The sequence below is a fragment of the Oncorhynchus mykiss genome, chromosome 26 (assembly GCF_057628025.1).
Source record: "Oncorhynchus mykiss isolate SJ-2025 chromosome 26, ASM5762802v1, whole genome shotgun sequence".
Lineage (NCBI taxonomy): Eukaryota > Metazoa > Chordata > Actinopteri > Salmoniformes > Salmonidae > Oncorhynchus > Oncorhynchus mykiss.
In genome coordinates this window covers 32,063,167-32,076,915 of record NC_143047.1, presented here as the reverse complement: position 1 = coordinate 32,076,915, position 13,749 = coordinate 32,063,167, and the positions used below count along the sequence as shown (strand labels likewise).

General features: G+C 38.4%; 1 protein-coding gene across 9 annotated transcripts in view; it reads left to right on the top strand.

Moving 5' to 3' along the window:
* Positions 1-13,749, top strand: part of LOC110519559 (semaphorin-6D) — a 129,529-nt gene that overhangs the window by 68,374 nt on the left and 47,406 nt on the right. For 4 of the 9 annotated variants that reach the window (XM_090222728.1, XM_090222723.1, XM_090222725.1 and 1 more), the window contains exon 1: positions 12,220-13,087. The exons of 1 other annotated variant lie outside the window; for it this stretch is intronic. The gene's annotated coding sequence lies outside the window, so the exon portion shown is untranslated. Of the gene's footprint in view, positions 1-12,216; positions 13,088-13,749 lie in introns of those variants that run through there. 4 more of the 9 variants (XM_090222721.1, XM_090222724.1, XM_090222719.1 and 1 more) reach the window with 2 other exon arrangements.

The following is a 13,749-nucleotide window of genomic DNA, read 5'->3' as shown; positions in this document are numbered from 1 at the left end:
AGTTATGGAATATACTATATAAACCCAAATATAACTAAACAGGTTAGTTATGGAATATACTATATAAACCCAAATATAACTAAACAGGTTAGTTATGGAATATACTATATAAACCCTAATATAACTAAACAGGTTAGTTATACAATATACTATATAAACCCTAATATAACTAAACAGGTTAGTTATACAATATACTATATAAACCCTAATATAACTAAACAGGTTAGTTATGGAATATACTATATAAACCCTAATATAACTAAACAGGTTAGTTATACAATATACTATATAAACCCAAATATAACTAAACAGGTTAGTTATGGAATATACTATATAAACCCTAATATAACTAAACAGGTTAGTTATGGAATATACTATATAAACCCAAATATAACTAAACAGGTTAGTTATACAATATACTATATAAACCCTAATATAACTAAACAGGTTAGTTATGGAATATACTATATAAACCCAAATATAACTAAACAGGTTAGTTATGGAATATACTATATAAACCCTAATATAACTAAACAGGTTAGTTATGGAATATACTATATAAACCCAAATATAACTAAACAGGTTAGTTATGGAATATACTATATAAACCCAAATATAACTAAACAGGTTAGTTATGGAATATACTATATAAACCCTAATATAACTAAACAGGTTAGTTATACAATATACTATATAAACCCAAATATAACTAAACAGGTTAGTTATACAATATACTATATAAACCCAAATATAACTAAACAGGTTAGTTATGGAATATACTATATAAACCCTAATATAACTAAACAGGTTAGTTATACAATATACTATATAAACCCAAATATAACTAAACAGGTTAGTTATACAATATACTATATAAACCCTAATATAACTAAACAGGTTAGTTATACAATATACTATATAAACCCTAATATAACTAAACAGGTTAGTTATACAATATACTATATAAACCCTAATATAACTAAACAGGTTAGTTATACAATATACTATATAAACCCTAATATAACTAAACAGGTTAGTTATGGAATATACTATATAAACCCAAATATAACTAAACAGGTTAGTTATACAATATACTATATAAACCCTAATATAACTAAACAGGTTAGTTATGGAATATACTATATAAACCCAAATATAACTAAACAGGTTAGTTATACAATATACTATATAAACCCTAATATAACTAAACAGGTTAGTTATGGAATATACTATATAAACCCAAATATAACTAAACAGGTTAGTTATACAATATACTATATAAACCCAAATATAACTAAACAGGTTAGTTATGGAATATACTATATAAACCCTAATATAACTAAACAGGTTAGTTATACAATATACTATATAAACCCAAATATAACTAAACAGGTTAGTTATGGAATATACTATATAAACCCAAATATAACTAAACAGGTTAGTTATGGAATATACTATATAAACCCTAATATAACTAAACAGGTTAGTTATGGAATATACTATATAAACCCAAATATAACTAAACAGGTTAGTTATGGAATATACTATATAAACCCTAATATAACTAAACAGGTTAGTTATACAATATACTATATAAACCCTAATATAACTAAACAGGTTAGTTATGGAATATACTATATAAACCCTAATATAACTAAACAGGTTAGTTATACAATATACTATATAAACCCAAATATAACTAAACAGGTTAGTTATGGAATATACTATATAAACCCTAATATAACTAAACAGGTTAGTTATACAATATACTATATAAACCCAAATATAACTAAACAGGTTAGTTATGGAATATACTATATAAACCCTAATATAACTAAACAGGTTAGTTATGGAATATACTATATAAACCCAAATATAACTAAACAGGTTAGTTATACAATATACTATATAAACCCAAATATAACTAAACAGGTTAGTTATACAATATACTATATAAACCCTAATATAACTAAACAGGTTAGTTATGGAATATACTATATAAACCCTAATATAACTAAACAGGTTAGTTATACAATATACTATATAAACCCTAATATAACTAAACAGGTTAGTTATGGAATATACTATATAAACCCAAATATAACTAAACAGGTTAGTTATGGAATATACTATATAAACCCTAATATAACTAAACAGGTTAGTTATGGAATATACTATATAAACCCAAATATAACTAAACAGGTTAGTTATGGAATATACTATATAAACCCAAATATAACTAAACAGGTTAGTTATGGAATATACTATATAAACCCTAATATAACTAAACAGGTTAGTTATGGAATATACTATATAAACCCAAATATAACTAAACAGGTTAGTTATGGAATATACTATATAAACCCTAATATAACTAAACAGGTTAGTTATACAATATACTATATAAACCCTAATATAACTAAACAGGTTAGTTATGGAATATACTATATAAACCCAAATATAACTAAACAGGTTAGTTATGGAATATACTATATAAACCCTAATATAACTAAACAGGTTAGTTATACAATATACTATATAAACCCTAATATAACTAAACAGGTTAGTTATACAATATACTATATAAACCCTAATATAACTAAACAGGTTAGTTATACAATATACTATATAAACCCTAATATAACTAAACAGGTTAGTTATACAATATACTATATAAACCCTAATATAACTAAACAGGTTAGTTATGGAATATACTATATAAACCCAAATATAACTAAACAGGTTAGTTATACAATATACTATATAAACCCAAATATAACTAAACAGGTTAGTTATGGAATATACTATATAAACCCTAATATAACTAAACAGGTTAGTTATACAATATACTATATAAACCCTAATATAACTAAACAGGTTAGTTATGGAATATACTATATAAACCCTAATATAACTAAACAGGTTAGTTATGGAATATACTATATAAACCCAAATATAACTAAACAGGTTAGTTATGGAATATACTATATAAACCCTAATATAACTAAACAGGTTAGTTATACAATATACTATATAAACCCTAATATAACTAAACAGGTTAGTTATGGAATATACTATATAAACCCAAATATAACTAAACAGGTTAGTTATACAATATACTATATAAACCCAAATATAACTAAACAGGTTAGTTATGGAATATACTATATAAACCCTAATATAACTAAACAGGTTAGTTATACAATATACTATATAAACCCTAATATAACTAAACAGGTTAGTTATGGAATATACTATATAAACCCTAATATAACTAAACAGGTTAGTTATGGAATATACTATATAAACCCAAATATAACTAAACAGGTTAGTTATGGAATATACTATATAAACCCAAATATAACTAAACAGGTTAGTTATACAATATACTATATAAACCCTAATATAACTAAACAGGTTAGTTATACAATATACTATATAAACCCTAATATAACTAAACAGGTTAGTTATGGAATATACTATATAAACCCAAATATAACTAAACAGGTTAGTTATGGAATATACTATATAAACCCTAATATAACTAAACAGGTTAGTTATGGAATATACTATATAAACCCAAATATAACTAAACAGGTTAGTTATGGAATATACTATATAAACCCAAATATAACTAAACAGGTTAGTTATACAATATACTATATAAACCCTAATATAACTAAACAGGTTAGTTATACAATATACTATATAAACCCTAATATAACTAAACAGGTTAGTTATGGAATATACTATATAAACCCTAATATAACTAAACAGGTTAGTTATACAATATACTATATAAACCCTAATATAACTAAACAGGTTAGTTATGGAATATACTATATAAACCCTAATATAACTAAACAGGTTAGTTATGGAATATACTATATAAACCCTAATATAACTAAACAGGTTAGTTATACAATATACTATATAAACCCTAATATAACTAAACAGGTTAGTTATGGAATATACTATATAAACCCTAATATAACTAAACAGGTTAGTTATACAATATACTATATAAACCCTAATATAACTAAACAGGTTAGTTATGGAATATACTATATAAACCCTAATATAACTAAACAGGTTAGTTATGGAATATACTATATAAACCCTAATATAACTAAACAGGTTAGTTATGGAATATACTATATAAACACAGCCAATGTTGACTTTGCAGCTTGCCTATCTAAGGGGAAATGGCTCAGTTCTGCCTCCAGAACAAGACTCATGACAATAAAGGTCCACCTTTATGCCCCTTTCAAATCCGAGTGTGGAATGTCCTTCTTCACTCGGCTACAACATATGCTCTAAAACATTTGAACTTACTCTACTGATTTCCTGCTTATTCAGCTGGATATACGAGACAAAACATCCACTGTAAAGTATTTTTAACGTAACTTGAAAACGCGTGTCTCTGTGTGTGGCTATCACGATTTGTTTGTTAATCACCTGACCCACTGGGCACAGATGTCAATTCAATGTTTATTCCAGGTTGGTTCAACGTCATTTCAATGAAGTGAAGTGGAACCAACGTTGATTCAACCAGTGTGCCCAGTGGGAAGGCACTCGCACAAGACAGAAGTACATGCGTGTGATGCAAACTAACGGAATTTTGCATTTCGTTGCACCTTTAATTAATCCCTGCTGTAAACGAATCCCTTTGTTGTATATATGTATTTAAAGTCAGGCAGGTGTTTGGCGCGTGTGCCCGGTGAGCTCAACGGCAGTACCAGTGTTCTGATAAATCGGTTTTATTGTAATGTTTTTCTCACATTTCCACCTGAATAAGGATCAACTGCACAGACAACCGGTCAAGTAGGTTCAAATGTCATTTTATTCAACATTCTGGCTTGTAAGGAGACCTTCCTGGTTTTTGCAGTGCTTTAATTCAGACTGTGTTAGCAGAAAGCTGGTATCACAGTCTGATTCATTAGGCAAGCAGGACTCCAGACAAAGTACTGCTTTTATTAACAAAATCCTGGTTGTGATGATGATAGCAATACTTAGGCAGAATAGGTTGAAATGTCAAACGCTTAACAGAAATAAACAGGTTCTGATGTCAAACTCAAACCTTTCAAATCAATCCAAACTGGATCTGGCCCAGGATCAGGGTACAGGCACTGTAACATCACAGACAACCTATCCACACAGACACTCACAAATGTTGACAGAAAAAAAGCAAAGCCAAGTTGAAATACCTTTAAAGCCTGTTGAACTTTCCTTTTGCTCTCTAAACTCTAACCCACGTAGTGACATTATCACATCCTGCCTGTTTCCAACCACCACGACCAGTAGGGAAACTCCACAAGTAGGTAGCATTTCATTTAACCTCAGCTCACAGGGTGTGTAGTAGTTGTGTAGACAAATAAGGTGAAGGAAATTATGACTTTGGTACAAAATGACTGGTTGAGCATGAGGGTGGAGGGATAGGGGGTCTCAGGAGATTTTGTGTGTCCCAAATGTGCATGGGCCCTGGTCAAAAGAGCATGTGCCCTGGTCAAATGCAGTGCACTATAAACGGTGCCATTTGGGACACACCGTGAGTGACAAATGGTGACCAGGCAGGCAGAGTGCCAGATATGGCCTCTAAATCAGCCAGAGATCAGGAGAGTGACATCCAGCCTCCCATAGAGAACCATCTGATAGACCACTCATGGTGATATAAAATACACATAAGGTAAAAATACTATTTATTTGGGGGGTAAAAATGTGGTTCTTTAGCTCAGTTAGTTGATGCTGTTATCGTTTTGGATAAAAGCATCTGCTTGGTAAATGTCCATATTTCCCATGTCATATCTCAACTGCCAAACCTATACCTTCCATCTGCTATTCTGTCAACTTAGTTCCTCTCACATTTTTGGGATATCATTTGAGTGTTCTGGAACATTTAATGTGCCTCTACCTGTGTTGCCGGGTAAGATACAGCTGGTTCAGACAGTGACTCAGGAGTCAGACAGAGACCACAGCTCAGACAGGTACACAGCCTCTACCTGTGTTGTCGGGTAAGATACAGCTGGTTCAGACAGTGACTCAGGAGTCAGACAGAGACCACAGCTCAGACAGGTACCCAGCCTCACCCTGTGTTGCCGGGTAAGATACAGCTGGTTCAGACAGTGACTCAGGAGTCAGACAGAGACCACAGCTCAGACAGGTACACAGCCTCACCCTGCTGGCTGGGAATTAACCTCGCTGTAACCTTGTCTTTAACGTAACCTGGTCAACACGTATTCTTTTGAATGGATTAATTCAGCTAATATCATTTCTGTATCCCCAGCCTTGTACAACCAGCTACTAACTCATTCTCAGCCTCTACCTCAGGCCTCAGTATCAAGGCCTAGCCCCAGCCATATACCCCAGTAGCCCTATACCCCAACCACAGCATCAAGACACAGCTCAGCCCCAGCCCTGCCTCCAGCCCCTACCTCAGAGCCCCATCTTCCTACCCCAGCTTCTACTTCCAGCCCCACAGGAATGAGCCCTAGGCCATCTGGAGGCATTTCTGTCTATACATCTTGTTGCAATGGTGGCCTTCTGGCCCCTGGCCCAACCCAGCCCTGTCGGGGGTGTGCAGGAGCTGGGCCTGAGACTTAGGGGGTGTGGCCCTCTGGCCCAGCCCTGTCGGGGGTGTGCAGGGGCTGGGCCTGAGACTTAGGGGGTGTGGCCCTCTGACCCCCTAAGGTCATCCCACACACCCCTGAGGACATAGGTCCCATACCCTCTAAGTCTCAGGCCCCTGCACCCCAATGGTCACCCCACCACCCTCTCCTTCCTCTCGGACACACAAGGGCTTGGAAGCACCACTTTCTCCTTCTGTCATCTGTCCATCCTCCCCCATCCTCAATCCATCCATTCCCACACAACCTACTCCTGTCCATCTAGCACCGTCAATACATCAATCTCTCCATTCCGCCAACATTGGATACATTGATCCATCCCTACATCCATCCTCACAATGAGAACAGATGCCTCTCCTTCCTCCATGCTGACACAGCCATCTGACCAGCATTCTGGGGAGCAGACAGTTTACTAAACAGACAGGAGACTGACTGGTAGAGACAGACAGGAGACTGACTGGTAGAGACAGACAGGAGACTGACTGGTAGAGACAGACAGGAGACTGACTGGTAGAGACAGACAGGAAACTGACTGGTGGAGACAGACAGGAGACTGACTGGTGGAGATACAGACAGGGGACTGGTAGATACAGACAGGGGACTGGTAGATATACAGACAGGGGACTGGTAGATACAGACAGGGACTGGTAGAGATACAGACAGGGTACTGGTAGAGATACAGACAGGGTACTGGTAGATACAAACAGGGGACTGGTAGAGATACAGAACGGGGACTGGTAGATACAGACAGGAGATTGGTAGAGATACAGACAGGGTACTGGTAGAGATACAGACAGGGTACTGGTAGATACAGACAGGGGACTGGTAGAGATACAGACAGGGTACTGGTAGAGATACAGACAGGGTACTGGTAGAGATACAGACAGGGGACTGGTAGATACAGACATGGGACTGGTAGAGATACAGACAGGGGACTGGTAGATACAGACAGGGGACAGGTAGACATACAGACAGGGTACTGGTAGAGATACAGACAGGGGACTGGTAGAGATACAGACAGGGGACTGGTAGAGATACAGACAGGGTACTGGTAGAGATACAGACAGGGGACTGGTAGAGATACAGACAGGGTACTGGTAGAGATACAGACAGGGTACTGGTAGAGATACAGACATGGTACTGGTAGAGATACAGACTGGGTACTGGTAGATACAGACAGGGGACTGGTAGAGATACAGATGGGGTACTGGTAGAGATACAGACAGGGGACTGGTAGATACAGACATGGGACTGGTAGAGATACAGACAGGGGACTGGTAGATACAGACAGGGGACTGGTAGAGATACAGACAGGGGACAGGTAGAGATACAGACAGGGTACTGGTAGAGATACAGACAGGGGACTGGTAGAGATACAGACAGGGGACTGGTAGAGATACAGACAGGGTACTGGTAGAGATACAGACAGGGGACTGGTAGAGATACAGACAGGGTACGGGTAGAGATACAGACAGGGGACTGGTAGAGATACAGACAGGGTACTGGTAGAGATACAGACAGGGTACTGGTAGAGATACAGACAGTGTACTGGTAGAGATACAGACAGGGGACTGGTATAGATACAGACAGGGTACTGGTAGAGATACAGACAGGGTACTGGTAGAGATACAGACAGGGTACTGGTAGAGATAGAGACAATGGTGGAAAAAGTACCCAATTGTCATACTTGAGTAAAAGTAAAGATACCTTAATAGAAAATGACTCAAGTAAAAGTGAAAGTCCCCCAGTAAAATACTACTTGAGTAAAAGTCTAAAAGCATTTGGTTTTAAATACACTTAAGTATCGAATGTAAATACAGTTGGTCAAATATACTTAGTATTAAAAGTAAAAGTATGAATAATTAAAATGGCCTTTTATTAAGCAAACCAGATGACACATTTTTCTAGTTTTTTTAAATTGACATATCGACAGGGGCACACTCCAACACTCTGACATCATTTACAAACACAGCATTTGTGTTTAATGAGTCCCCCAGATCAGAGGCTGTAGGGATGACAAGGGATGTTCTCTTGATAAGTGCGTGAATTTAACCTTTTTCTGTCCTGCTAAGCATACAGAATGTAACGAGTACTTTTGGGTGCCTGGGAAAATGTATGGAGTAAAAAGTACATACTTTTCTTTAGGAATGTAGTGAAGTAAAAGTAAAAGTTGTCAAATATATAAAGAGTAAAGTACAGATACTAAAAAAACGACTTAGTACTTTAAAGTATTTTTACATAAGTACTTTACACCACTGGAGACAGACAGGGGAGAGTGAGTGAGTGAAACATTGGAGAGAGTGAATCAGTAGAGAGAGTGAAACAGTGGAGAGAGTGAATCAGTAGAGAGAGTGAATCAGTAGAGAGAGTGAAACAGTGGAGAGAGTGAATCAGTGAAGAGAGTGAATCAGTAGAGAGAGTGAATCAGTGGAGAGAGTGAAACAGTGGAGAGAGTGAATCAGTGGAGAGAGTGAATCAGTGGACAGAGTGACAGAGAAGAGAGTGAATCAGTAGAGAGAGTGAAACAGTAGAGAGAGTGAAACAGTAGAGAGAGTGAATCAGTAGAGAGAGTGAATCAGTAGAGAAAGTGAATCAGCGGACAGAGTGAAACAGTGGAGAGAGTGAATCAGCGGACAGAGTGAATCAGTAGAGAGAGTGAATCAGCGGACAGAGTGAATCAGTGGAGAGAGTGAATCAGCGGACAGAGTGAAACAGTGGAGAGAGTGAATCAGTGGAGAGAGTGAATCAGTGGACAGAGTGACAGAGAAGAGAGTGAATCAGTAGAGAGAGTGAAACAGTAGAGAGAGTGAAACAGTAGAGAGAGTGAATCAGTAGAGAGAGTGAATCAGTAGAGAAAGTGAATCAGCGGACAGAGTGAAACAGTGGAGAGAGTGAATCAGCGGACAGAGTGAATCAGTAGAGAGAGTGAATCAGCGGACAGAGTGAATCAGTGGAGAGAGTGAATCAGCGGACAGAGTGAAACAGTGGAGAGAGTGAATCAGTAGAGAGAGTGAAACCGTAGAGAGAGTGAATCAGTAGAGAGAGTGAATCAGTAGAGAAAGTGAATCAGTGAAGAGAGTGAATCAGTGGCCAGAGAGCCAGAATGGGATCAGACACATCAACAGTGTAAACTGGCTCTTCCTGTCGAACCATTCACATGGAAATACCACCTTCACAATTACTAATGGGGGGGCAGAGTGTGTGAGTGGTGGGGAGGTCGTTCGGCAGAGTGTGTGTGTGGAAAGGTAGGGGAGCAGAGTGTGTGAGGGGGAGGTGGGGGGGCAGAGTGTGTGAGTGGTGGGGAGGTTGTTCAGCAGAGTGTGTGTGTGGAAAGGTAGGGGAGCAGAGTGTGTGTGAGGGGGAGGTGAGGGGCAGAATGTGTGTGTGTGGGGGGAAATGGGGGGGCATAGTGTGTGTGTGAGGGGGGAGGTGGGGGGGCAGAGGGTGTGTGAGGGGGGAAGTGGGGGGATAGAGTGTGTGTGAGGGGGGTTAACATACATCTACTAACGTGTTGCAAATGGACGGCCACTGTTTGGGTAAGTTGCCCTAGAATGACTTGACACGGTCAATAAGGACTTTCACTCCCCTCCCAGACCAGCTCTTTGTCTCTCTCTCTCTCTCTCTCTCTTGCTCACTCTCCCTATCCCCCTCTCTCTCTCTCTCTCTCTCACACACACACACACCACATACTGTACACACAGAGAGAGAGAGACCCACACACTTAAACAGACACACATTCTGATTCTCCAAATGTGCATCGAGAATCATCTGCTGCTTGAACACAGTCTTGCAGATTTGATGAGTGACTGAAGCACATTATAGGAGTGACTGAAGCATGTTATATGAGTGACTAAAGCATGTTATAGGAGTGACTGAAGCATGTTATAGGAGTGACTGAAGCACATTATAGGAGTGACTGAAGCATGTTATATGAGTGACTAAAGCATGTTATACGAGTGACTGAAGCATGTTATAGGAGTGACTGAAGCATGTTATAGGAGTGACTGAAGCATGTTATAGGAGTGACTGAAGCATGTTATAGGAGTGACTGAAGCATGTTATAGGAGTGACTGAAGCATGTTATAGGAGTGACTGAAGCATGTTATAGGAGTGACTGAAGCACATTATAGGAGTGACTGAAGCATGTTATATGAGTGACTAAAGCATGTTATACGAGTGACTGAAGCATGTTATAGGAGTGACTGAAGCATGTTATAGGAGTGACTGAAGCATGTTATACGAGTGACTGAAGCATGTTATAGGAGTGACTGAAGCATGTTATAGGAGTGACTGAAGCATGTTATAGGAATAACTGAAGCATGTTATAGGAGTGACTGAAGCATGTTATAGGAGTGACTAAAGCATGTTATAGGAGTGACTGAAGCATGTTATAGGAGTGATTAAAGCATCTTATAGGAGTGACTGAAGCATGTTATAGGAGTGACTGAAGCATGTTATAGGAGTGACTGAAGCATGTTATAGGAGTGACTGAAGCATGTTATAGGAGTGACTGAAGCATGTTATAGGAGTGACTGAAGCATGTTATAGGAGTGACTGAAGCATGTTATAGGAGTGACTGAAGCATGTTATAGGAGTGACTGAAGCATGTTATAGGAGTGACTGAAGCATGTTATATGAGTGACTAAAGCATGTTATAGGAGTGACTGAAGCATGTTATAGGAGTGACTGAAGCATGTTATAGGAGTGACTGAAGCATGTTATAGGTGTGACTGAAGAATGTTATAGTAGTGTGTGAGCCATGTCATAGACATTGAGTCAGTGAGTCCTGGGGTCTGAGTAATGTAAGGGCTTGTGGGGGATTTCCTTTCCTGATAGATTGTAACTGTATTTGTGTCTACTTCCAGTGCATCTCTCTGTCTGTATCTCTCCCCTCCTCTCCCCATCCACAACCCTCCTCTCCACTCCTCGCCCCTCGTCTCCGCCTAGCTAGCCCTTCGTTATCCCTCTGATGTGATTCTCACTGACAAACTGGGTTAATGGAACAAATTGTAAGAATTTATTACCATAGGCCATACCAATTGTTCAGTTCAGTGCATCGCTGGGCTCTGCATTTGTGTGTGTGTGTGTATTGTTGTTAGATCAGGGCATTACTTACTGGTGTGTTAAAGACAAATGTTTAAATCCATCAGCATCGTTGCGTGATGCACATATTTACTGTGGGATCCATTTGTGGAATGGCAGAAAGGGTACACATGGGTAAAGTACATTAAAAACTATGTCTAAGTTTCATACATAACCATGCATTTGGTCTATTGCATTCAACAACTGCACGTTGGTGTAGAAAGGTCATAGCATTAGGCTAGCTGTAGTCCAGTATAGCAGACTGGAGTTAAATGGTTTAAAGATAGTTCCTTTCTCAGCAAGTCCCCCTTTCCCCTCCAAAAACTATTCTGCTGAAGATATTTACCAAGGGCTTCACTTACTGGCTGTGGGGGATGGGAGAAAGGAGAGGGGGGCAAGGCAGGGTCATGTGGGAAGGTGGGGGCCTCTCTCTTCTCTTTCTTTTCTCTCTCGTAGGAAAGAAAGCGGTCGGGGAGGGAGAGTAGCCAAAACCCACAGCCCTGGAGAGAGAGACGCGGAGAGGGAGAGAGATGTGGGAGGGACTGAAGCGAGAGCTCGGCCTATTGGAAGACAGGCAGAGCGCTGTGTGATGGATTGACTCAGTATGGATCGAGTTACACCATTTGCCGAGCATTAGATTGTTTTTCTGGCTGCCCACTGCAAGCTAACAGCGACCAGTTGGACTATTCGTGATTTTGTGATTGTATAGAAACTAAAAAGGATTAAAAAAATGTATACCCGATGAGGTGAGTTTATTCTTTAAATCAGCAACGAGCAGCGAAAGTGCCCTTGCAAACTGAAGGGGAAAGGTTGTATTTGTTGCAAACTGAGTCGGCTTGTAGGGCTGCCCTGCACAAGTGGTGAATACTACAGAAATAGTTGTCGACCGGGCTATTTATACATGGGCTTTCTTCGTATGGGTTGCAGCCTATATAATCATAGTTTATAAAACATTATCGTTCTGCTTGTATCTATTTTGCCTGATTTGTTCTATGTGCGCGCTCAGGGCTGAACGGAAAGCGCACGTCTCTTATTTACGTTTCCCCTCTGGTTTAAAAGTTAATAGTAAAGGGGGGTGGGGAATGAACGTACGAGGGGACTGTAGCGCAATTTGATCACGGTTGAGCTTTGAAGATCAGTAAGCATTGAGCCGGGCCCAAGGACGCAGAGAGAGGAGAAGTCCGCGACTCTGAATTAATGTCCGCGGTCCGCGACTGGAAAAGAGAAGTGTGGAGACCATATGGCACTGGGAATAAGGAATTATATACGTTTATAACTCCACCAAATGGAATTATTATAATGGATGAACGTTATAGGGAATATAGCCTTCATTGGGATTGGAATACGCAATACGCTTTCATGAATCATTTTGGAACTACAAGGTATGTTATTAGTGTTCATAATAAACCGTTTGAAAAGTGCGTAAAATAGGTTTGTTAAAGGTTATAGGTTTGTTAAAATATATTTTATTCTTCTAATTGAGCATTGGACTTTCTGTTAATTATCTAGACTACATTTGTTTGACTGTAGTTTTCGTCCTATAGAGATTGGTACAGAATTCACAATAGATTTCAGATAACAGCACTTTATTGTTGGAGTGAATAAAGTAATAGCGTAATTAGTTTGTTGTCCTCTCATGGATAGATGAGCAAATACACATCATTATATTTACAGAGAATAAAATAGTTCACTATTGTTCTAATACTGTGGCGCAGATAAGATGGATGAGCCCTGATTGTTGATTTGAAGCGCAGGTGAGAAAAGCGTTTCTCACATTGTGTTGTGGGGGTCGTGACGGTGTATAGGCATGTAAGCAATGGGAATAAGATGTGAACTTTCACATTCTCACACAGTGGACTTTTGGTACTGATCAACAGAACATGACCAGCGAAATTGCACATTCATTGTAATTGTGAAACGAGATATTTTATTCGTTATTGGCGTTAGGTTGGATAGGTAGGCGACTACCTATACGTGTTATCCAATGGTTAATTTCATTTGTTGTTAGATTGTATTTTAGTAATATACACGTCTAAACATGTTG